Below are 20,655 nucleotides of genomic sequence, written 5' to 3' on the forward strand. Positions count from 1 at the left end.
AAAAAGGCCACTCAAAGAAGAAACACTGTTCAGGCTAAAGACCAGACCGTCTTCAGACCACATCTTCAGGTAAGCATTAACAGGATGAGGTGGCCGAGTGGTTGCACGCGTGGGTTCGAATCCCATCCTCATCGGTACATATTTGCCCATCAAAGTGAGTCCACAACACACAAAGACTGCCTGATTAGATCGCACAGAGGCTCAAAATTTGCATTTCTTCACACGTGTAGCGTGGACAAATACAGGTTGTTTCCATTTTCCAAGGATGGCGGAGCAACATTTCTACATGTTGATGTCTGTTATATCTATAACATCTAACATTAGGCAGAAGGCACTGCTGGGATTTGAACCCAGGATCTCCTGTTTACAAGACAGGCGCTTTGACCAGCTAAGCCACAGCACCACTCTGAAGTACATGTATATACAGAGGATCTGGTAATGGAAGTGTAATGTGTATTCTGCAGCTGAGGTTGATGGTAAAGTGGTTTGTTTTAATGTAGGAGCAAAAGTTGAACAATATGGAGACTTTACTTGGGACGGTTGTCATTGGAAGCTTGTTCACTTTGTGAAGCTTTTAAATGCAGTTTATTTTACTGAGGACAAAGAAAAAGACAAATTCACTTGTAGGGCTGCTGGTAAAACAGGGACAGTCTGAGATTGCTTGGACATCCTGACTGCACAAAAGAGAGAAATTTCAGGATTCCTGATCCAACAAATATCCACAAAGGTGTATGACCGGGTTCACAGGGATGTTCTGGAGTATGGAGCCATCCCATCACTATATGACAATAAGCTTCCCTTTCCCCGAGACAACTACAGGGTGTAACAGATGTACAGCTGTGGTGAGGACGGGTTACAGGCCTGTAGCTGGAGGACTTTGGCACCATCGACTGCAGGATGTTCCAAAGGGAGACATGAAGACTCTGCAGTTACCTGATTGGTCAGAGAGTTTTAATGGAACTCCTGCAGAAGAAGTTACATGGGTTTATCTCAACAACCTTAAAATAGGTGCTGCTGGGATTTGAACCCAGGATCTCCTGTTTACTAGACAGGCGCTTTGACCAGCTAAGCCACAGCAGCACTGCAACATTCATCTATATACAGAGGATCTGGTGATGGAAGTGTAATGTGTATACAGTTGAGGTTGATGGTAAAGTGGTTTGTGCTTTTCTCCACTGCAGCAAGGTGTGTTTGGGACAAAGCTGTTTTGGTCTACTTTTGACCACCCGAACTTTTAAAAGACCAAAATTCCTTTGACATGTTGAAATATTGCCACTCTGTCCATAGAAAATGTTTGTTTGTTTGGCACCTTGACATTTCCTAAATAGCTTTTTATCTCTCATTAATTAAAAAAGACAGTCTTCTAAAGGATAAACCACAGATACTAAAATCCAGGATTGAACCAGGGACTCTCCCAACTGAGCTGTTTCTGCACAGCACACAGTGGAAATGACTTCTCATTGTTGCTTCCATGGCCTGGAAGTGGAACTAAAGGTGTGAAGCTCCAACTCACCACCTTCAGATTATGAGACTGACACACTGCCTGCTGCACCAACGAGGCCTGGAACCCAGAGTAAGTAAAAGAGGGAGATGGAGGAGAGCTGTCAGTGTTTCAGTATAAACATACATCATACAGCTCTGACCACTGTTGTATCCATGCAGAGCTGACTGCTGCTTTTCATGGAGAGCAGCTGAGTTTTACATTCCAGAAAATTGAACCCAGGCCTCACGCCTGGCAGGTGAGAATTCTACAGATGAACCACCAATGATGACTGACCACCACTACACCATCAAAAGGTCATTCATAAAGGTATGTTATTTTCACGTGGAGCAGACTCTGGCTGGCAGAAATGAGATCCACAGGTCACAGTAAGGTCACGGGGATGCTCTTTTACCAAAGAGAGCTCAAAAAACTATCACTTGAACAGAAAACAGGAACTCCCTCAAAAAAAATAAATAAAATAAAATCCAGCACAATGATCACAAGAGGGACTTGTTTTTAATTTTTTCTTTATTTGACTGTATCTTTTATTTTCTCGCCGATGAGACAGGCAGGAAGTCGGGCTTTCAAAATGCAAGAGAATCCAGTTGGTTTTGCTGAAATTGCTGAATGTGACTTCTATTCTCTTTGCTCTCTTTTTCCACTTCAGTGTTAATTTACAAAAACAACAGTAAGTCTTGGAGCCATGTTTTCTTCAGATCTAACTCGGATCACTCCAATCAGAGACACTGATGGATTCTTGTGCATAAGTGCTTCTCTTTGGGGTTGTCCTGGTTGGAATTTGGGCAAAAGATATAACCACTTTTGGTAAATTTTGTGAGATCAGCTAAATTCATGAATCAACATTTCCCGAACTGAAGCACAGACTTGTGCTGTGAGAGCAGTAAGTGCTATTAGTTGGGGTAGTGTTGGTGATTTCAAATCAGCAAGTTTTATCAATGGTCGGGACGTGGGGATGAAGAACATCTGAACGTCACAAATGTTGCCTTAACTTGAGCACTGACTTGTTAATAATCACAAGTTAGTTGTTGGGACTAGAACCTCAGTTCCTTTAACAGTCTTGATGACCTGCAGTATCAGCCCCTGGCTGGGAAATGGCTGATTGTCCAACAAGCCAATTTGGAATGATTAATTGAATTTCATCCTGAGTAGCTCAGTCGGTAGAGCATCAGACTTTTAATCTGAGGGTCCAGGGTTCAAGTCCCTGTTCAGGCGATGCATCTTCTTCCCTTCAGTGGTTCACATTATAGTCACGGCTGTTAGGCACAAACAGGAGGGGATCATTGGCATAGCAGTGAAAAGTGGTTCCACTTCTGTTGTTGCTTCTGTCGGCAGAACTCAAAGGTATCTGGCATGACTACGTTTGTGTTTTGAGCTGCATTAACAGTGTGCACTCTATGGTGGAGGTCATGACTAAAAGGTGGGAGGAGTCTTTGATCTCTGTGATGTCATTAGAACCTTTGTGACATCACAGAATCAGCATCTCCTTTGATGGTTACTGATGGAACAGGAAAAGGTCAGATCATTCAGGACATTAATGTGACAGTTTATTTTATGCTAAAGAAACCTTGTTAAGACTCATGATGGTCAGCCACGTATATTGGGGGTATTTTCAGATCCAAAATACATCCCTGTACATCAGAGTGGTGCTGTGGTTTAGTTGGTCAAAGCGACTGTCTAGTAAACAGGAGATCCTGGGTTCAGTGTCTCATTGATAACGTTTCAGGTTGTTGAGTTAAATTCATATAAGTTTCATTAAAAGGACACAGCACTCTCTCTGACCAGTCACTTAACTGCACAGTCTTCATGTCTCCCAGCAGTTCCTTGTTGCTAAAGTCAGATGTTGTAGAAAGAAAGTACTTCTGGGTTTTCATCAGCTGTAGGTTACAGTGATCAACATTATAGATATGACAGACAGAGTTCTCCATGTTTTCCTGTTAATCAGTGCTGCTGAAAATCTCATGTAGTGTGTATAAATAGCAGAGGATGGTTTCGATCCATCGACCTCTGTGTTATGGGCCCAGCACGCTTCCGCTGCGCCACTCTGCTCGTTCCGTTCAGTTTGCAATGTCCTCTGGAGTTTTGTGTAATTTTTAACCACCACATCCACTTTCTGTCAAAGCGGCTGTGGTGGTTAAAAGGTACTGAGATTTCCACCTGCAGTGTATCAAATGACCACGAGGGGGCAGCTTGGAAAATGAAGTCAGATCTTATTGAAGAGCATCAGACTTTTAATCTGAGGATCCAGGGTTCAAGTCCCTGTTCAGGTGCTGCAGCTTCTTCCCAATGGCTGTTTTTTTGTCATCACATGAACCTTTGTGTTCATGACGAGGTGGCCGAGTGGTGAAGGCGATGGACTGCTAATCCCTTGTGCTCTGCACGCGTGGGTTGGAATCCCATCCTCGTCGGTGTTCAGCTGGCTTTGGTCTGTCTGAGTTGTACCCTGCTGTTGAGCAGATTGAACTGTGGTCATTATTTACACACAGCACATTCAGGACATTAATCTGACAGTTTATTTGATGCGAAGGAAAATCCTTTGTTATTTGTCACAGTGGACTGGGCTCATTATATTTTTCTGACTAACTGGTATTGGAGTTGTATTGGAGTTCGATGAATGTCATGCCATGTTGCAATCATAAATGCCTCACTGTTATGATTCTTAACAATTTTTGTCACCTGTGAAAAGTGGTCACCAAATTTCCTTCTGATAAACACAAAATTAAAATGCATTTAAAATGTTCTGAGGGGGAGAACTTTTCAGTCATCAAAAATCTCACACACTACAACATTTAGCTTCCACACACTCCCTGATTGTCTAGTGGCTAGGATTCGGCGCTCTCACTGCCGCGGCCCGGGTTCGATTCCCGGTCAGGGAAAATATTTTTAACAGATATTGATAACGGTATCGGGGAAAAATTTCATAGCGGTGCATCAGTAGTTTGAAGGTTTGAAGTCTTCTGTGTGACAGGCAGAGATACTGTCCACTATATTAACGAGGAGCAGGAAAGAGAAACATCATGTGGTGTGTGACTTCACTTCCTCTGTGGAAAAACAAACAGAGAATGAAGTTCTCTAATGTTTTGGCCTCTTTTTTTAACTCACGTCAAAACTTCACAATGAAGTTACGGTTTAGTACATAATTTGATTAAAATAACAAGTGACCTGAAAACCACAGTCTTCAGATTTAGCTCCAGGTGGTTCTGACCACACCAGACGACCAGTCTGTCCACCTGCTGTCTGTAGGCAGACCCATCACTGTGCTGGATGAGGCAGATGAAAAAAATGGTCTCCTTCGAGCCGGATTTGGCTATCAGGAGGTATTTAGAAGTAAAATGTCCCCTTAAAACAGCAATTTTTAAATAGTAAAAATTTTGCATGGTGATCCACACAGAGGAAGGCAGAGAGCATCCTAAAATACTCTGACCGTCCACTTCATACCATCCTAGTGGATCAGAGATCAATAATCAGCCATTGGTGGTTTTTCTGCTGCTCTTATTTCATTTCTTGTGGTTGTCCTGCAGAGTTGGTTGTCTGACTGTTCTCTGTGTTATTGATGCAGTTAAAAAGCTTTGTGAGCTCTTGACGTGTTTCGTGGCTTCTTTTTGTCACATTTTTCCTGATGGAACAGGAAAAGGTCAGATCACAAGTAGCACTTAGTGAATTCAACAGCCAAGTCAGTGCTCAGGTAAGCTAAAATCTTGTGGAGAATGTGGGCATCGATCCCACTACCTCTCACATGCTAAGCGAGCGCTCTACCATTTGAGCTAATTCCCCTGTATGCATGCTAGCATGCAAGCTAAGCTTGCCCCTTTAAAAAGGCTCCTTTAACAACCTCTGAGTTCACCATCAACAGGTTTCAAAGATATTTAGAAATCATTCACGATGGCCTTAAAGGCAGATATTTAGGATAACTCTAGCTGGAATAGCAGGCTGCAACAGGCAAAGTTCTGCATTTCTCTGTGGCGCAATCAGTCAACAGACATCAACATGTAGAAATGTTGCTACCATCCTTGGAAAATGGAAACAACCTGTATTTGTCCACGCGGACACGTTTTTGCTTCTGCTTTGAGCGGCCTTTTTTTTTGACCATATTTAATGGCTCTGGTGAAACCAAAGTGGAGGAAAGGGGCAGTGCAACTGTCGTAACATCAACGTGTCGTGGCAGTGATCAGCAAGTTGATCAATGTAGATGGTGCCGAAAGGAGCACATCATCTGCAAAATCCTCCAGATACTGACCTGGAACCCCTCCTCACCACGGCTCTCAAAATAATTTTAATAAGAGTTTGGTCTAGACCTGCTCTATATGTACTTGACGTAACTTCATTATGATGTTTTGATGTGAGTTTAAAAAAAGAGGCCGAAACATTAAGAGTTTGCCTTTAAGTGGACTTCAATGGCTGCTGTTTTGTCATCACATGTACACTTGTGTTCACTTTGGTAATTTGGTAGGATGACTACACAGGATAAATTGCTCCAAGCTGAGTGGATAGTTGAGAGATCAGGGTGTTGCGCAAGATAAGTACTTCCTGTGCTTCATTATCAACGCTGAAGATGACGGGGATTGAAGGCGGGGCCTCATACATGCAAAGCATGCACTCTACCACTGAGCTACATCCCCTGCATGGTGCACAATGCCAGCTGGAAACTAATCACTAAACTGTTACAAAGGCAATGATCTATCTGCAGTCTTTGCTCTGATCATTGTAACTTTGTGTTATTGTTGTATCTGATAAGTTAGGCTGCACTTCTAATGACCACCAGGGGGCAGTTCCACTGGTTGGAAAAAGCCTTCAGACTGCATTGAAGTATATGGAGAGAACAACATCAAATCCTGAGGCTGCATGTGGCCAGTATGGGGATTGAACCCATGACTTTGGCGTTATTAGCACCACACTCTAACCAGCTGAGCTAACCGGCCTGGGTGAATGCATTTTTTTGGCTTATTTTTACGGCTTATTTTTACAAATCTATAACTAGCTGACAGCATTGGCTGTGAAATCATTCAGCCTGTTACCGGTTCAAGTACACAGCACCGTCCTCAGCTGTTTTTGTTGGATAGTATCTGGTTTGGTTTAATCTCTTCCACAAAACATCAGGATGTTCCAAAGGGAGACATGAAGACTCTGCAGTTACCTGATTGGTCAGAGAGTTTTAATGGAACTCCTGCAGAAGAAGTTACATGAGTTTATCTCAACAACCTTAAAATAGGTGCTGCTGGGATTTGAACCCAGGATCTCCTGTTTACTAGACAGGCACTTTGACCAGCTAAGCCACAGCACCACACTGAAGTACATGTATATACAGAGGATCTGGTAATGGAAGTGTAATGTGTATACTGCAGCTGAGGTTGATGGTAAAGTGGTTTGTTTTAATGTAGGACTCTGCATCTACCTGAACCTGTTTGACTGCAGATGTGCATTTTCATTTGGACTCCAGGAAGAGTAGCTGCTGCCTCAGTGACAGCTAACGGGGATCCTAACAAGTGATAAACAATAAACAGACATTTCCAATCATCATCAAAATGTATTCTTTCATCAAATGTTCCTAAACTTCTATTAAAGGCAGCATTATTGCAGCAGTCAGCACTCTATGGTGGAGGTCATGAGAAAAAAGTGGGAGGAGTCTTTGATCTCGTTGATGTCATTAGAACCAGTGTGCCGTTTTTGAGTGATGTATGTTCTGTTCATTTATGTTTAAGCTTCAGTCTCATGTTCACGTTTCCATTTCAACATGCAAAGCATGCGCTCTATCACTGAGCTACATCCCCTGCATGGTATGCTGGATTTGATGGTTCTGATGGAATAAACTGTTTCTACACAAGCTGCATGAATGTGACAGCTGCAGCACGTTGAATAGACATGGTGAGCAGAGTCCTCATTGGAAACTTAAGTTTTTTGCCTTGCAGTCATCAGGAGAGCTAACCCTTATGATATGGAGCTGTGTGAGGTTGGCTGGTTGTGTTATTTGTAGTATCTTGTAAAGTGAAGCAACAGTAACTTTGTGGCTCATGCTGTGCTGCGGAGAAGGGAAATTGGTGTTTTAGCTGTTGCAGGAGCTCAGAAGCTGTCTGGTTAGCTAAAGCTGCTAAAACTGCTAAAGCTACCACATCACACGTAGCTCAGGGGTAGCGTGCATGCTTTGCATGTATGAGGCCCCGGGTTCAATCCCCGGCATCTCCAGCGTTGATAATGAAGCACATTGTCAGGAGAGACATGTCTCAGGCTGCTGTGGAGCGGTAATTGAGGGCTCAGTGTGTTGGAGAGCAGAACTCTTTCCTGTGCTTCAGATACACTGTTTGCTTCTGAGTTCATCATTAATAATCAACAAATGAACGAACAATAATCTTCTCAGCTGTTCTGAATGGTGACAGTGAGGCAGTTTACATCTGAATCACATGTGATTTTGGAAATTCTTCAAAGATTTTTCTTTTCTTTCAATTAACAGAAACAATGTCACAACAAATAACAACAAATAACAACAGGCGCTTTGACAAACTAAGCCACAGCACCACACTGCTGTACAGTGACGTATTTTGTCCAACGCTCTCCCAGCTGAGCTATTTCGGCTGGCTGAGCCCACTAATGCAGGATGTTCTGTTCACCATCCACTTATCCAAAGTCCCACAGTGAAGGCTTCAAATGCACATCTCTCACAGTGTTATCATGCCAAGAGAAAGAACTGACTGATTCTGACAACTGGACCATGGCCCAGTGACCACGTGGCCTAACGGACTAATTGCCAACATCCAACATATGTAAAAGTTGTCATGTTCACCTCACACACTATGTAATTACACTTGGATGAATTAAACTTTTATTTTTTTACTTTAACAGTAAGTGAAAACACGAAGAACAAATGTGCATGTGGAGACGTCCTCTTTCTCACTTCAAGTTTGTACTCGCTCAGCCACACTACCACATCATTCTGCCAGCTTCACTGCATGACAATGACACACATATGACATTATGGGCAACGTGAAGACACAAGAAATCTGGGTGCCCCCTGCCAAACCTACATGTTTTCATACGCAAGCACGAACTCTGGTTGACTGTGATGTTTCTCATTTCAGCCCACCTGGTGTTGGTATCGTCTTTCACTGGCTTCTATAACTTTTGTTCACAGTGAGACAAAAAATGCCTGAATTAGCTGATTAGTTTTCATTGACAAGAAACAAACTGGCAGTGGTGGGATTCGAACCCACGCCTCCGAAGAGACTGGAGCCTTAATCCAGCGCCTTGGACCGCTCGGCCACACTACCTTGTGAACAAAGTTCGAACCCACTACAACGCGACACAGATGGATACGTCACACTCTCACGTTCGCTTCAAATGAATGAGTGCATGCAGTTTCTGTAGTGTAGTGACCATCATGACTCTTACCAAAGTTTGTCTCCTGTTAAAAAAGGGCAATCACCACATTTCAATCTGCCCACCAGCAGCGTACAACAGACTAAAGCCAGCTGCATACCGACGAGGATGGGATTCAAACCCACGTGTGCAGAGCACAATGGATTAGCAGTCCATCGCCTTAACCACATAAATGCATCACTGCCTTAGCAAAGGATGGTTTCCATCATCCACCTCTGGGTTTTCAAGAAATGAAATATGACAAGAACAGACAATAAACTGACAACAGGACATTAAAATGGGCCACACTCAGACCCCACATGGCCCAAAGGATAAATGACATTCTCCATGTTTTCCTGGAGATCACTGCTGCTGAAAAACTGCTGACATTTTCCAGCTAATGTCATGTCTTATAATGGAAAGGAACATTCAGTGTGTGCTCATGTTCATCTTTCTGTGTTCTCCCCTTGACATGTGGGTTCAAATCCCACTTCTGACAGAAGCTGCTTTACTTTCACCTCTACTGCTGTAAGGTGCATTTTGTGCTTTCCATGTGTGAGTCCTACAACATCTAACATTAGCAGCAAGGCACTGCTGGGATTTGAACCCAGGATGTCCTGTTTGCAGGTGCTTTGACCAGCTAAGCCACAGCACCACGTACATGCACTGCAGCTGCAGCTGTTTAAACCTATTTACACCTCTAAACTTTTTAAACCTCAGCGAGTTTCATGTTGGTTCAAACTGATAAGTTTAGATATTTTACTCGAGCAGTCATGGTTGGTCGATGTATGCTGGATAAGAGCAAGTGGATTAAACACAGCACGTCTCTCAGTGGGCTCCAAAAGACCACTGAGCCATCCTGACATGTGTGTCCAGCTGCCAGTCTCTGATGAGGAAACAGAGAAGTTAACGTTAGCTTTGATAGGACAGTGTCAGCTACACAGTGCGTTGCAGTTGGCTGTGTATGAGGCAGCTGAGCTGCAGACCAGTCAGGGAGGAAGAAGGCAAGTTGGCAGAGGCAGTGTTCTGCTGGGTAACTTTGGATCTGAAGAAACTGCTTATCGCCCAACGTGGGGCTCAAACCCACAACCCTGAGATTAAGAATTTCATGCTCTACTGACTGAGCTGGCCGGGCTGCTGGAACTGCAGAGTGTTACATGTATTTCAAGTGTGAACAAGACAAGACCATGATTGTCTTTGGAGCTTCATTAACATTGTGCACTCCATGGTGGAGGTCATGACAAGAAATGGGCAGAGTCTTTGATCTCATAAATATGTATGTGTATTGTCAGTAACTTGTTTGAGTGATTAAGCATCACGATACGATTCATTATAAATGCTGGAGATGCCGGGGATTGAACCCGGGGCCTCATACATGCGAAGCATGCGCTCTACCACTGAGCTACATCCCCTGGATGGCTTCTAACATACTGTGACAGGTGAAGGTTCATTCTGATGGAATGAACTGTTTCTACACAAGCTGCATGAATGTGACACAGAGCTCATGTTTAAAGTATTTTTCTTCAGTACTGTTATTGTGTATGGAGCTCTGACTGTTGCCAAAAGTGCAGGTGACGTAAATTCAGCAGGACAGGCAGCATTATCAATGGCCACTGCCTCATAGCTTGTCCTGTCCTTGTAGCAGAAGAGTAGCTGCTGCCTCAGTGACAGCTAACAGGGATCCTAACAAGTGATAAACAATAAACAGACATTTCCAATTGTCATCAAAATGTATTCTTTTATCAAATGTTCCTAAACTTCTATTAAAGGCAGCATTATTGCAGCAGGCAGCACTCTATGGTGGAGGTCATGAGAAAAAGTGGGAGGAGTCTTTGTGATTGATTGTGATTGACCCCGTGACATAAATAAGTTATCATGCACCTGCGGGGTGTACCAGGTAGGAGGTTCACTATCCAAAGTCTGTAGTATTTGAAGATGACATCATTACAATAGTAGCAATGCCATGCTGAAGCTGCACTAGCTGAAGAGGGAAGATCTTCAGTCTTCCACCGTATTCACACTAGAGATGATTTTGCACCATCATCTTTAGAAGAGTTTGGTTCACATATTTTACAAAAGACTTTATCAGGAGTGGGATTTGAACCCACGTCTCCATTCAGAGACCAGAATGCCCTTTAGTGCAGGAAGGAGCTAACCTTGAGTCTGGCGCCTTAGACCACTCGGCCACCCTGACATATGGACCGAGCCGGCACTCTCTGATGAGGAAACTGGCTGAAACTGCCCAGATGTGTTTGATATAATGAAGCACAGGAAGTGCTTCCTGTGTTTCCTCTCTCCCTCCCTCACTCAAAAGAGTGTTAGACAAGATAACACTCTGATCTCTCAAGTATCCCCTCAGCGTAGTCATCCTACCAAATTACTAACTGAACACAAACATATACGTGATGACAAAACAACAGCCATTGAATGCCACTTAAAACCAAAAATCTCCTAGTGTTTTGCCCCTACCCCCATTTTTTAAACCACACTTCAAAACATCATAATGAAGTTACAGCAAAGCCCTGAACAAATACGGCAGGTCTAGACCAAACTCTTTATGAAATAATTTTGACTATTATTTTGAGAGCAGGAGGAGGAGATATACAATACATTAAGTTGAAGAGTCTGGGGTTCATAACGTCAAATGATAATGATGATATGATAAAGTCAACAGGTGTCTGCAATGATAAAGTCAAATGAATCAGATCCAGAATGAAGGGTTCTTTTTAAACGTCTGACATCACAGACCTGCTGACATGGCAAAAGCTGTGCAAAAATCACTGCAAATGGACATGCAGTGCAAAACCAACACCACACTGCAAAATGCAGTGAAAAGGTGAGGGGAAAGAAATTATACCACACTGCAAGCGTGCTGTAAATTTTTCTGACATATAAGCTACCTTTTTAAAAAATATCTGAATTCCAGTAAGGCACATCTGAAGGCTCTGTGTTAAAATTCTGTTGGGATCAGTGCTGGTGCTCTCAAAGTTTGTAGGTCTACAAGGCCTCATGGTGACAGTTTAATTTGGTTAATGAACTTAATGAACTGTGTTAGAAGAAGACTCTGTGGCGCAATGGTAACGCGTCTCCAGGTTGTCTCTGAAACCATGTGTGTGTCAGTGAATACTTGTGCTCCTCACAGTTGTGTGTCATTTTCTCAAGGTTTTGAAGTATTGATGAGTTAGTTACATCTAACCCAGCTACGTTAGGCAGGTATCTGAGGAGCTCAGTCATCTGGGAGAGTCTCTGAGTAGAAAAGCTGCTCCTTTCTGATGCAGGCTGGGGGGCTCACAGTGGGCGGAGTCTGCAAACTGCAGTGAAAGTGCACATCGCTCTGCAGCTCTCAACAGCAGATGCTGCAGTGAGCCCCGTCCCAAAGCCCTCACCTGTTCAGTCTATTTATGAAACATTTCAGAAGTCTCAGTCTGACCCCTGTGGTTCATACTTTACAGTATGTTTTCAGTCAGACCTGCTGATCTGCAGTGATGGGCTGTGTGTGTTTATGGGGGGTGTAGCTCAGTGGTAGAGCATTTGACTGCAGATCAAGAGGTCCCCAGTTCAACTCTGGGTGCCCCCTGCCAAACACTGCATCTTTTCATGTGCAAGCACAAGCTCATAACCCAGAGGTCAATGGATCAAAACCATCCTCTGCTATTCTCACCTGCTGCAGCAACTCAGAGCCTCTGTGGTTCAGGAAAAACAACAGACTAAAGAAAGACATTTCAGGTGCATGTGATTACACTGAAATAATATAATTTGATTTATTTCATTTTATTCCATTCAGAAAGTAAAAATAATATATTTTATGACATCATTACACACAGTGACATATTTCAAGTGTTTATTTCTTTTAATATTGATCATTGTGACCTCCAGCTGATAAAAACCCAAAAGTAGTTTATTTCAACAACATTTGACTTCACCTACAAGGAACTGCTGGGATTTAAACACAGGCTGCTTTAACAAAGTTTGTCTCCTGTGAAAAGCAGTCAATCACTAATTTCCCCTCTCCTCAGCACAGCATGAGCCACAAAGTTACTGTTGCTTCACTTTACAAGATACTGCCAATAAGCTCTCCTCTTCTCACTCTTTTACTTACTCTGGGTTCCAGGCCTCGTTGGTGCAGTAGGCACGCACGTCAGCGCACGTCGGGGGCACCCTGCACAGCACAGACGAACCTCAGGGGAACAGACCGTTGCCAAAAGGAACATCATCAAAATCAAAAACATGGCAACTTTCATAAATCTAACCTGCAGGGATTATCACAAAGTTCACAAGAACCAACAACAACCCAAATCAAATGTCCTAAAAGTCAATAGAATTCGGTTCATTTTATTTGATAATTGTTTATTCATTATTCATTTTTTTAAAATGGCTTATACCTTTGAGTTCTGCAGACAGAAGCAACAACAAAACTGGAACAAATTTTCACTGCTATGCAGATGATCCCCTCCTGTATGTGACTAACAACCGTGACTCCTGCCATCTATTCACATTGGAACCTTCACTGTGTGAAATGACAGATTTTCTTTCACCTCTACTGCTGTAAGGTTTTGGGACAAAGGTATTTTGGTCAACCTCTGACTGCCCACGCTTTTAAAGGACTAAAATTCCATTCACATCTGCATAAGGACATGCCAGCAGGGTTCCATGGTGTAATGGTTAGCACTCTGGACTCTGAATCCAGCAATCCGAGTTCAAATCTCAGTGGAACCTGAATCTTACCAGTGAAAAGCTCTACACGGGTGAGGAAGTGCAAATTTTGAGCCTCCATGCGATCTAATCAGGCAGTCATTGTGTATTGTGGACTCACTTTGATGGGCTAATTTTCAGCAAATTTTTCGGTTAATTGTTCAGCATCTGTCATCAGAATGGCCGAGCGGTCTAAGGCGCTGCGTTCAGGTCACAGTCTCCCCTGGAGGCGTGGGTTCAAATCCCACTTCTGACAGAAGCTGCTTTTCTTTCATCTCCACTTAACCCCCTCAGGGACCACCTCTGATGCCAAAAACCAGGAGCCTTTACATCTTCAGTCTAACGCTCTCCCAAATGAGCTATGTCATGACTTAGTGGATACTTAGGGTGAGGGATCTTCAGCACACAATGAAAATTTGTCCTATTACGGGCAGTAATTTTGCACAAAGGCAACACAACACTATCTCAAAGTAAATGTGTGCTGTACAAAGGAGAGGGAAGTCTTAGGGATGGATTTCTGAATTCAAGATTTCAAAATAGTCACCCACTGGCAGGGGAATTAGCTCAAGTGGTAGCACGCTCGCTCCGCATGTGAGAGGTTGTGGGGTTGATGCCCACATTCTCCACAAGCCTTTAGCTCTTTGGAGATACAGCAACAAGTGAACTAAACACAGCAAGTCTTTGGTTTTGTGTGGCTTTTTTTTTTTTTTTATAGAAAAAATGTTCCTTTTCATTCTGATCTTTATTCAATCCTTCTTTATTGACAAGAAAGATCCAACATTAAGAGCAGAGCAGCTACACACAGATACACCACTACAAATGCAAAACATCCTCCAAAAAAATCGCCAAAAATAATTTCAAAATAAAAGCCGGTATAGATTATTTTATTTGTATCTTTAGCTCAGATGTAGCAAAGCGCAACAATGCTGTCAATAAGGATCTTTCCCATTTGGGTTACTTGAAGTGATGGTGGCCACTGATGCAACACTCCGTTTATAACAGTTTTAGATTTAATTAAATACTTCACTCCAAAAATGACACACATATGACATTATGGGAAATCTCAAAACTGTGTACAAATGTTTGGAGGAGAAAATGATGACAGACTTTTGGACACACAACAAGTCAGCGTGACGCATCCAACCTCACAATATTTCATGGTGTGGTTGAAAGAGGAGGGAGAATATTGGAAATGTAGGTCAAAGAAACCTGAGCTTGCACCTCACTCAGGTACCACCTCTGATGGTGAAACCCGGGATTGACTGCAGGTCAAGAGGTCCCCAGTTCAAATTTGGGTGTCCCCTGCCAGACCTGCTTGTTTTCATACGCAAGCATGAACTCTGGTTGACTGTGATGTTTCTCATTACAGCCCACCTGGTGTTGGTATCGTCTTTCACTGGCTTCTATAACTTTTGTTCACAGGGAGATGAAAAATGCCTGAATTAGCTGATTAGTTTTCATTGACAAGAAACAAACTGGCAGTGGTGGTTAATGTTAGCTTTGATAGGACAGTGTCAGTTACACAGTGCGCAGCAGACCAGTCAGGGGGCATCACCTGCCTGGTGAACACATGGCACCAGGATCCACTGTGTCAAGTCAAAGTCAAAAGTAGACCAAGACCTAGAAGAACACACCTTACAGAAGAAGATTTGAAAGAAAAGCAGTTCCTGTCAGAGGGGGACAACTTTTAGTCTCCATCTGATGTTCTTTTCATTTAGACTCCTAAATGAATAGACTGCTTTTCTTTCAAATCTACTGCTGTAAGGTGTGTTCTTCTAGGTCTTGGTCTACTTTTGACTTTGACTTGACACAGTGGATCCTGGTGCCATGTGTTCACCAGGCAGGTGATGCCCCCTGACTGGTCTGCAGCTCAGCTGCCTCATACACAGCTGACTGCTGTGCACTGTGTAGCTGACACTGTCCTATCAAAGCTAACTTTGATAGCTGAAATGAGAAACATCACAGTCTGTTCTCATTATTGCTTCCATGATCTGGAAGTGGAACTAAAGGTGTGCCCCTCTGCCTGCCCTGATAATGCTAACTGATCATCAGTGAGTGCTCTGATCCTTTTAGATGAGTCCGAACAACAGCACTCAGCCGTGTCATATTTTAAGGCTGTGCAGATTACAGAGATTCTCAAATATGCTTGGGAACATGTGAACCTTGGTCCATGAAAACAACCAACCGTTGTTGGCAGGATTTGAACCTGCGCGGGGAAACCCCAACGGATTTCTAGTCCATCGCCTTAACCACTCAGCCACAACAACCATGCACAGCAAAGCTCCCAGCACAGCTTCCAACTCTTTTTCTCAGAGTCCATCGAGGGAATTATACTGGAGATGACAAACCTGGAGGGGAGCGTGTGTTTGGGGACATCTGGAGAGAATTGGACCTGGTAGACCTCCAAACCTACCTGGGTCTGAAAAGGTTGACTGTGATGTTTCTCATTTCAGCCCAGCTGGTGTTGGTATCGTCTGTCACTGTAACTTTTGTTCACAGGGAGATGAAAAGTGCCTGACTTAGTGGATTGGTTTTCATTGGCAAGAAACAAACTGGCAGTGATGGGATTCGAACCCACGCCTCCGAAGAGACTGGAGCCTTAATCCAGCACCTTGGACCGCTCGGCCACACTACCACTGTATGACTGGCTAAGTTCATGCTGGATGTTCACCACCCACTTCTCCAAAGTCCAACAGTGAAGGTTTCAAATCCAGTTCAGTCCAAATAGTTCCAGTTTTGTTGTTGCCTTGTTCCTAATGTTAGATGTTTCCTAATGTTTGCACATGGAAAATACAAACTACACCTTACAGCAGTAGAGGTGAAAGAAAAGCAGCTTCTGTCAGAAGTGGGATTCAAACCCACGCATCAAGGGGAGAATGCAGAAAGACCTCAACTGCAGTATACTTCCATTACCAGATCCTCTGTATATACATCTTCTACATGTACATCAGAGTGGTGCTGTGGCTTAGCTGGTCAAAGCGCCTCTCTTGTAAACAGGAGAGCCTGGGTTCAAATCCCAGCAGTGCCTCATTCATAATGTAAGATGTTGTAGATAGACAAATGTGCAAGTGTTCTACCGAAGTGCATGTTCTACTGGTGAGCTGCATGGTCTGGCAGCATTAGCTAACCAGATAGCTTCTGAGCTCCTGCAACACTGATCTGTCTGATGAAGCCTTTTGGATGAGATGAGGACATTGATGATGCTGCTGAATTTAGGTCACCTGCACTTATGTCAACAGTCAGAGCTCCATACACAATAAGAGTACGGAAGAAAAATACTTTAAACATGAGCTCTGTGTCACATTCATGCAGACAATCAATCACAACAAGAAGGTGCCCTGTCCTTTGAGGAGGAAACTATCCAGGATGGAAAATGTTGAGTCACGGGAGCTTTCCTACCTGTGGTTGTTGTGGCCGAGTGGTTAATGCGATGGACTAGAAATCCATTGGGGTTTCCCCGCGCAGGTTTAAAGCCTGCCAACAATGTTTACTTCCTTTTATGGACCAAGTTTCCCATTTGGGGAGAGACACAGCTGAGTGCTGTTGTTAGGACTCATCTAAGAGGAGGAGAGCACTCAATGGTGCTCAGTTATCATTATCAAGGCCGGTGATAGGGACACACCTTTAGTTCCACTTCCAGGTCATGGAAGCAATAATGAGAAGTCATTAGAGCCCACACTTTAAGAACGGTGGCCCTATAAGCATCCAACAGCATCACTGAGTCAGGAGCAGCACAGTGACAACTGTACACATTACTGGAGAAAGTGATAAATGACATTCTGCATCTATTTGATTCAGTGAGGAAACATGTGAAGAGAAGAAGCTGCTCGTTCTCCTTCAACAGTTTGATCTGAGGAAAAGTCACTTCCTCTTTTCAGTAATCAACTTCTACCATCTGTCCACTACATGGAGATAACTGAGCATCAACGTAAAAATCTAGAACTATAATACCAGTGAATTAAACAAAGATCGTCCCTGGGTGGGCTCGAACCACCAACCTTTCAGTTAACAGCCGAACGCGCTGACCGATTGCGCCACAGAGACATGATGACCAGTTCCTGTTACAGCCTAAAACCATAAACTGAACATGAAGCCAGCACTCAGCGTTACAGCAGCACACCTCTGTTACTGTGGAGCTGTGTCTCTTTTCTACTTTATTATAGCTGACAGAAAAAAACTCCAGATAACAAGCAGCTGTACATGCAGTGACTAGTTCTCCTGCTCAGGTATCGTCTCTCAGGGCGTCATGTGTTGTCTTTGTGTGTTTTTGTGTCCGATGCTTCACAGCTCACAGGCCAAAGTACGTGCTGGCCTTCATGGCTCACATGTACAGATGAGTTACCTCAATGTAAGTATCATAGGTACAGCACACAGCTGAAACATTTCCTGTTCAGGGTGGAATACGGCACCTCGCTCAGTGCTTGTCCAGGCAATAAAAGGTTCAGCTGCCAGCTTGTTATATCAACAACGTGTCACATTCTAAAGCAAGGTACTGCTGGGACTTGAACCCAGGAGCTCTTGTATACAAGACAGACACTTTGACCAGCTAAGCCACAGAACCACTCTGAAGTACATGTATATACAGAGGATCTGGTAATGGAAGTGTAATGTGTATACTGCAGTTGAGGTTGTTGTTGTGGTTTGTTTTAATGTAGGACTCTGCATCTACCTGAACCTGTTTGACTGCAGATGTGCATTTTCATTTGGACCCCAGGAAGAGTAGCTGCTGCCTCAGTGACAGCTAACGGGGATTCTAACGAGTGATAAACAGACATTTCCAATCATCATCAGAACAGATAAAAAACTTTATGACACTGACCACTTAAGTTGGTGACAGATAGAACATCATGTTTCTAGATGTTACTTCATTACATTTGAAAATTGTAAGGTTGGTGTATTTCATTGGCATTTTTTGGGGGGCAGGTGGGACTTGAAAATGAATCCTTGTCAGAAATGATTGAGCAATAAAGAACAACGATAAACGAGGGGAGAGGGGTGATCAACATTAATGGGCTGGAAAACTGTATCTGCCATAGAAGAAGACATTCATAAAGAGTTAAAGCAAATTCATTTCAAAATGTCATATGAGGGGCTCGTCCAGGATTTGAAACTGGGAACTCTTGCACCCTGAGCGAGAATCATACCTGTACACCAACAAGCCCTGGAAGGAGGAAACATTGATAGTGTCCATGGTTTTGCACACCACATTGTCATCCAACAACATAATATTCCTTTATTTTGTTGTTTATGCCTTTATTGCTCACTAAATTGCTCATAAAATATAAAAGACATTAATTCTATTTTAATCTGTTCATGTTAAATTCCTGATCTGGTGGCAAGTGCAGCTTTTTTCTAATGTTAAAATGAATGAAGTCAGATCACAGACTGTTGTGTTGTGGATGTCTGGTCCTCTGCTCCAGGTGGAGAGTCCTTCAGTTTGTGGAGGATTTCAGTGAAAATAAAGGTCGTGTTGTGTGTATAGTGGCAGCATAAAGACTGGGTCCCGCTGTCTTACTCAGGCTGAACTACAGCGTCTATTCACGGGCGCGATCCCACTACTGAGCGGCACGGGGGCTTTGACCTGCTCCGTGTCCGACCTGGGCCGGTGCACCCCTCCTTAGACGACCTGGTGATCCCGGGCTCCCCCCGGAGCACCATATCGATACCGAACTTAGTGCGGACACCCGATCGACATAGTCCGCTGCAGCCCAGAGCTCCTGAGCTCAAACGCTCCTCCAGCCTCAGCCTCCCGGTAACTTGGATTACAGGCGCGCGCCACCGCACCCGGCGAGGGACACACTTCCTGATCGGACTTTTAGCCTTTATGGCAGTGACGTCACAAAAGGCAGCAGCGCTTCAGACTCACACATCACTTCAAACCTTTGAGGAAGTGACACACAACTGTGAGGAGCACACGTGTTGACCGACACAGACGTGGTTTCAGAGACAAACAACATGGCAGTGAAGCGCACGCTCTTATTTTGAAGGACAGTATTTTTTTTTGTCATGCTTTCTTTTATTCTTTTGAGTGTTAATATTGTAGGAAGGAATTTACAGTTACAGATGTTGATGTTCAGGTTTAAAACATACACAAATGCCGGGAGGGAGGTCTGCGAAGCACCGGAAGTAGAATGCATATTTTATTTTGTAATCTCCATTTACCGTCTTGCGCTGCATATTATTTCCTCTTGCTCGCGACTCTCCTTCCAGAAAATTACGCATTTCTGATGCTCTTTGTATTTTTTTTTTTTTTTATCGTTTTTGTTGTGTAAATTGAAGTAAGTTAGATAAAAAATAGTTATGAAGTTGGTGTAATCACAGAGTTAAGTTGTAAAACTATATATTTTGTTATTTTCATGCATAATCTCGCTAATTAGAGGAGAAGTGGAGAAGCATGAGTTGCTCGGCTGCTACTTAGCTTATAACGCCAGAGTGTGCTATTGAGACTGGATGCTAACAGGAGCCATGTAGTGACTGTGTTCATGGTGTTACAGAGCACAGAGGGCATGTAGGAGAAAAACCTGTCAACACCTGTGAATGTTTCTTCTCCACAATGCAGGTATGTGAGTTATTCTTTTTTTAGTTTTCTTAGGTTGATGTACATTTTATTTAGTTGGGTTAGGGTTAGTTGTTTGTGCTCTTAAATAAAGCTGGTCCCTTCCGGGTACTTTTCCTGTGTGAGGGGAACAGATGAGCACAGGTGAACCCCATGTGAGGGTCAAACTCACAGCTTTCATATAATGAGACTGCAGCATTTAGGCCTGGAAGTCAGCTTAAGTAAGAGTGAGATGGAGGAGACTTGTCAGTGCTGCTTTTCATGTAGAGCAGCTCTGTTTTAAAAAGTTGGAGGAAAAAGTAACATTGCATTGGCCGGGAATCAAACTCATGAAAGTACACATCATTCTGCAGTTCTCTATCAGCATCAGCAGCAGCACAAACTCACACAAGGAAACTGTTAGAAATTCAATGTAAAAAGTGTGACCGTGTTAACCCTAACAAAGGTGGAGCTTATGTTTGCATCTGTGTGGGAAACAGCAATAAAATAAACGAAAATAAAACAGGTTCTTGTGTGGCAGATGGAGATTCTCTCCCCCCTCCTCCTCACTCATCAATCC

At 43.3% G+C, this 20,655-nt stretch overlaps 16 non-coding genes across 16 annotated transcripts; 6 read left to right on the top strand and 10 right to left on the bottom strand.

Annotated features, from left to right (window-relative positions):
* Positions 1-329: 329 nt before the first annotated feature.
* trnat-ugu (transfer RNA threonine (anticodon UGU)) lies at positions 330-403 on the bottom strand. Its single transcript has one exon. It is a non-coding gene; the product is annotated as a tRNA-Thr (tRNA).
* Positions 404-1,006: 603 nt separating this feature from the next.
* Positions 1,007-1,080, bottom strand: trnat-agu (transfer RNA threonine (anticodon AGU)). The gene has a single exon. It is a non-coding gene; the product is annotated as a tRNA-Thr (tRNA).
* Positions 1,081-2,643: 1,563 nt separating this feature from the next.
* Positions 2,644-2,716, top strand: trnak-uuu (transfer RNA lysine (anticodon UUU)). Its single transcript has one exon. It is a non-coding gene; the product is annotated as a tRNA-Lys (tRNA).
* Positions 2,717-4,305: 1,589 nt separating this feature from the next.
* On the top strand, positions 4,306-4,377 carry trnae-cuc (transfer RNA glutamic acid (anticodon CUC)). The gene has a single exon. It is a non-coding gene; the product is annotated as a tRNA-Glu (tRNA).
* An 825-nt stretch (positions 4,378-5,202) lies between these two features.
* On the bottom strand, positions 5,203-5,275 carry trnaa-agc (transfer RNA alanine (anticodon AGC)). The gene has a single exon. It is a non-coding gene; the product is annotated as a tRNA-Ala (tRNA).
* Positions 5,276-6,346: 1,071 nt separating this feature from the next.
* trnai-aau (transfer RNA isoleucine (anticodon AAU)) lies at positions 6,347-6,420 on the bottom strand. The gene has a single exon. It is a non-coding gene; the product is annotated as a tRNA-Ile (tRNA).
* Positions 6,421-6,708: 288 nt separating this feature from the next.
* Positions 6,709-6,782, bottom strand: trnat-agu (transfer RNA threonine (anticodon AGU)). The gene has a single exon. It is a non-coding gene; the product is annotated as a tRNA-Thr (tRNA).
* A 1,896-nt stretch (positions 6,783-8,678) lies between these two features.
* trnal-aag (transfer RNA leucine (anticodon AAG)) lies at positions 8,679-8,760 on the bottom strand. The gene has a single exon. It is a non-coding gene; the product is annotated as a tRNA-Leu (tRNA).
* Positions 8,761-10,188: 1,428 nt separating this feature from the next.
* Positions 10,189-10,260, bottom strand: trnaa-cgc (transfer RNA alanine (anticodon CGC)). The gene has a single exon. It is a non-coding gene; the product is annotated as a tRNA-Ala (tRNA).
* A 2,093-nt stretch (positions 10,261-12,353) lies between these two features.
* Positions 12,354-12,425, top strand: trnac-gca (transfer RNA cysteine (anticodon GCA)). Its single transcript has one exon. It is a non-coding gene; the product is annotated as a tRNA-Cys (tRNA).
* A 1,067-nt stretch (positions 12,426-13,492) lies between these two features.
* trnaq-cug (transfer RNA glutamine (anticodon CUG)) lies at positions 13,493-13,564 on the top strand. Its single transcript has one exon. It is a non-coding gene; the product is annotated as a tRNA-Gln (tRNA).
* Positions 13,565-13,713: 149 nt separating this feature from the next.
* Positions 13,714-13,796, top strand: trnal-cag (transfer RNA leucine (anticodon CAG)). Its single transcript has one exon. It is a non-coding gene; the product is annotated as a tRNA-Leu (tRNA).
* A 1,929-nt stretch (positions 13,797-15,725) lies between these two features.
* Positions 15,726-15,807, bottom strand: trnas-aga (transfer RNA serine (anticodon AGA)). The gene has a single exon. It is a non-coding gene; the product is annotated as a tRNA-Ser (tRNA).
* Positions 15,808-16,093: 286 nt separating this feature from the next.
* trnal-aag (transfer RNA leucine (anticodon AAG)) lies at positions 16,094-16,175 on the bottom strand. The gene has a single exon. It is a non-coding gene; the product is annotated as a tRNA-Leu (tRNA).
* Positions 16,176-16,494: 319 nt separating this feature from the next.
* trnat-ugu (transfer RNA threonine (anticodon UGU)) lies at positions 16,495-16,568 on the top strand. Its single transcript has one exon. It is a non-coding gene; the product is annotated as a tRNA-Thr (tRNA).
* A 942-nt stretch (positions 16,569-17,510) lies between these two features.
* Positions 17,511-17,584, bottom strand: trnan-guu (transfer RNA asparagine (anticodon GUU)). Its single transcript has one exon. It is a non-coding gene; the product is annotated as a tRNA-Asn (tRNA).
* Between the last annotated feature and the right edge of the window lie 3,071 nt (positions 17,585-20,655).

This window comes from Echeneis naucrates, chromosome 2 (assembly GCF_900963305.1).
Source record: "Echeneis naucrates chromosome 2, fEcheNa1.1, whole genome shotgun sequence".
NCBI classification, from domain to species: domain Eukaryota; kingdom Metazoa; phylum Chordata; class Actinopteri; order Carangiformes; family Echeneidae; genus Echeneis; species Echeneis naucrates.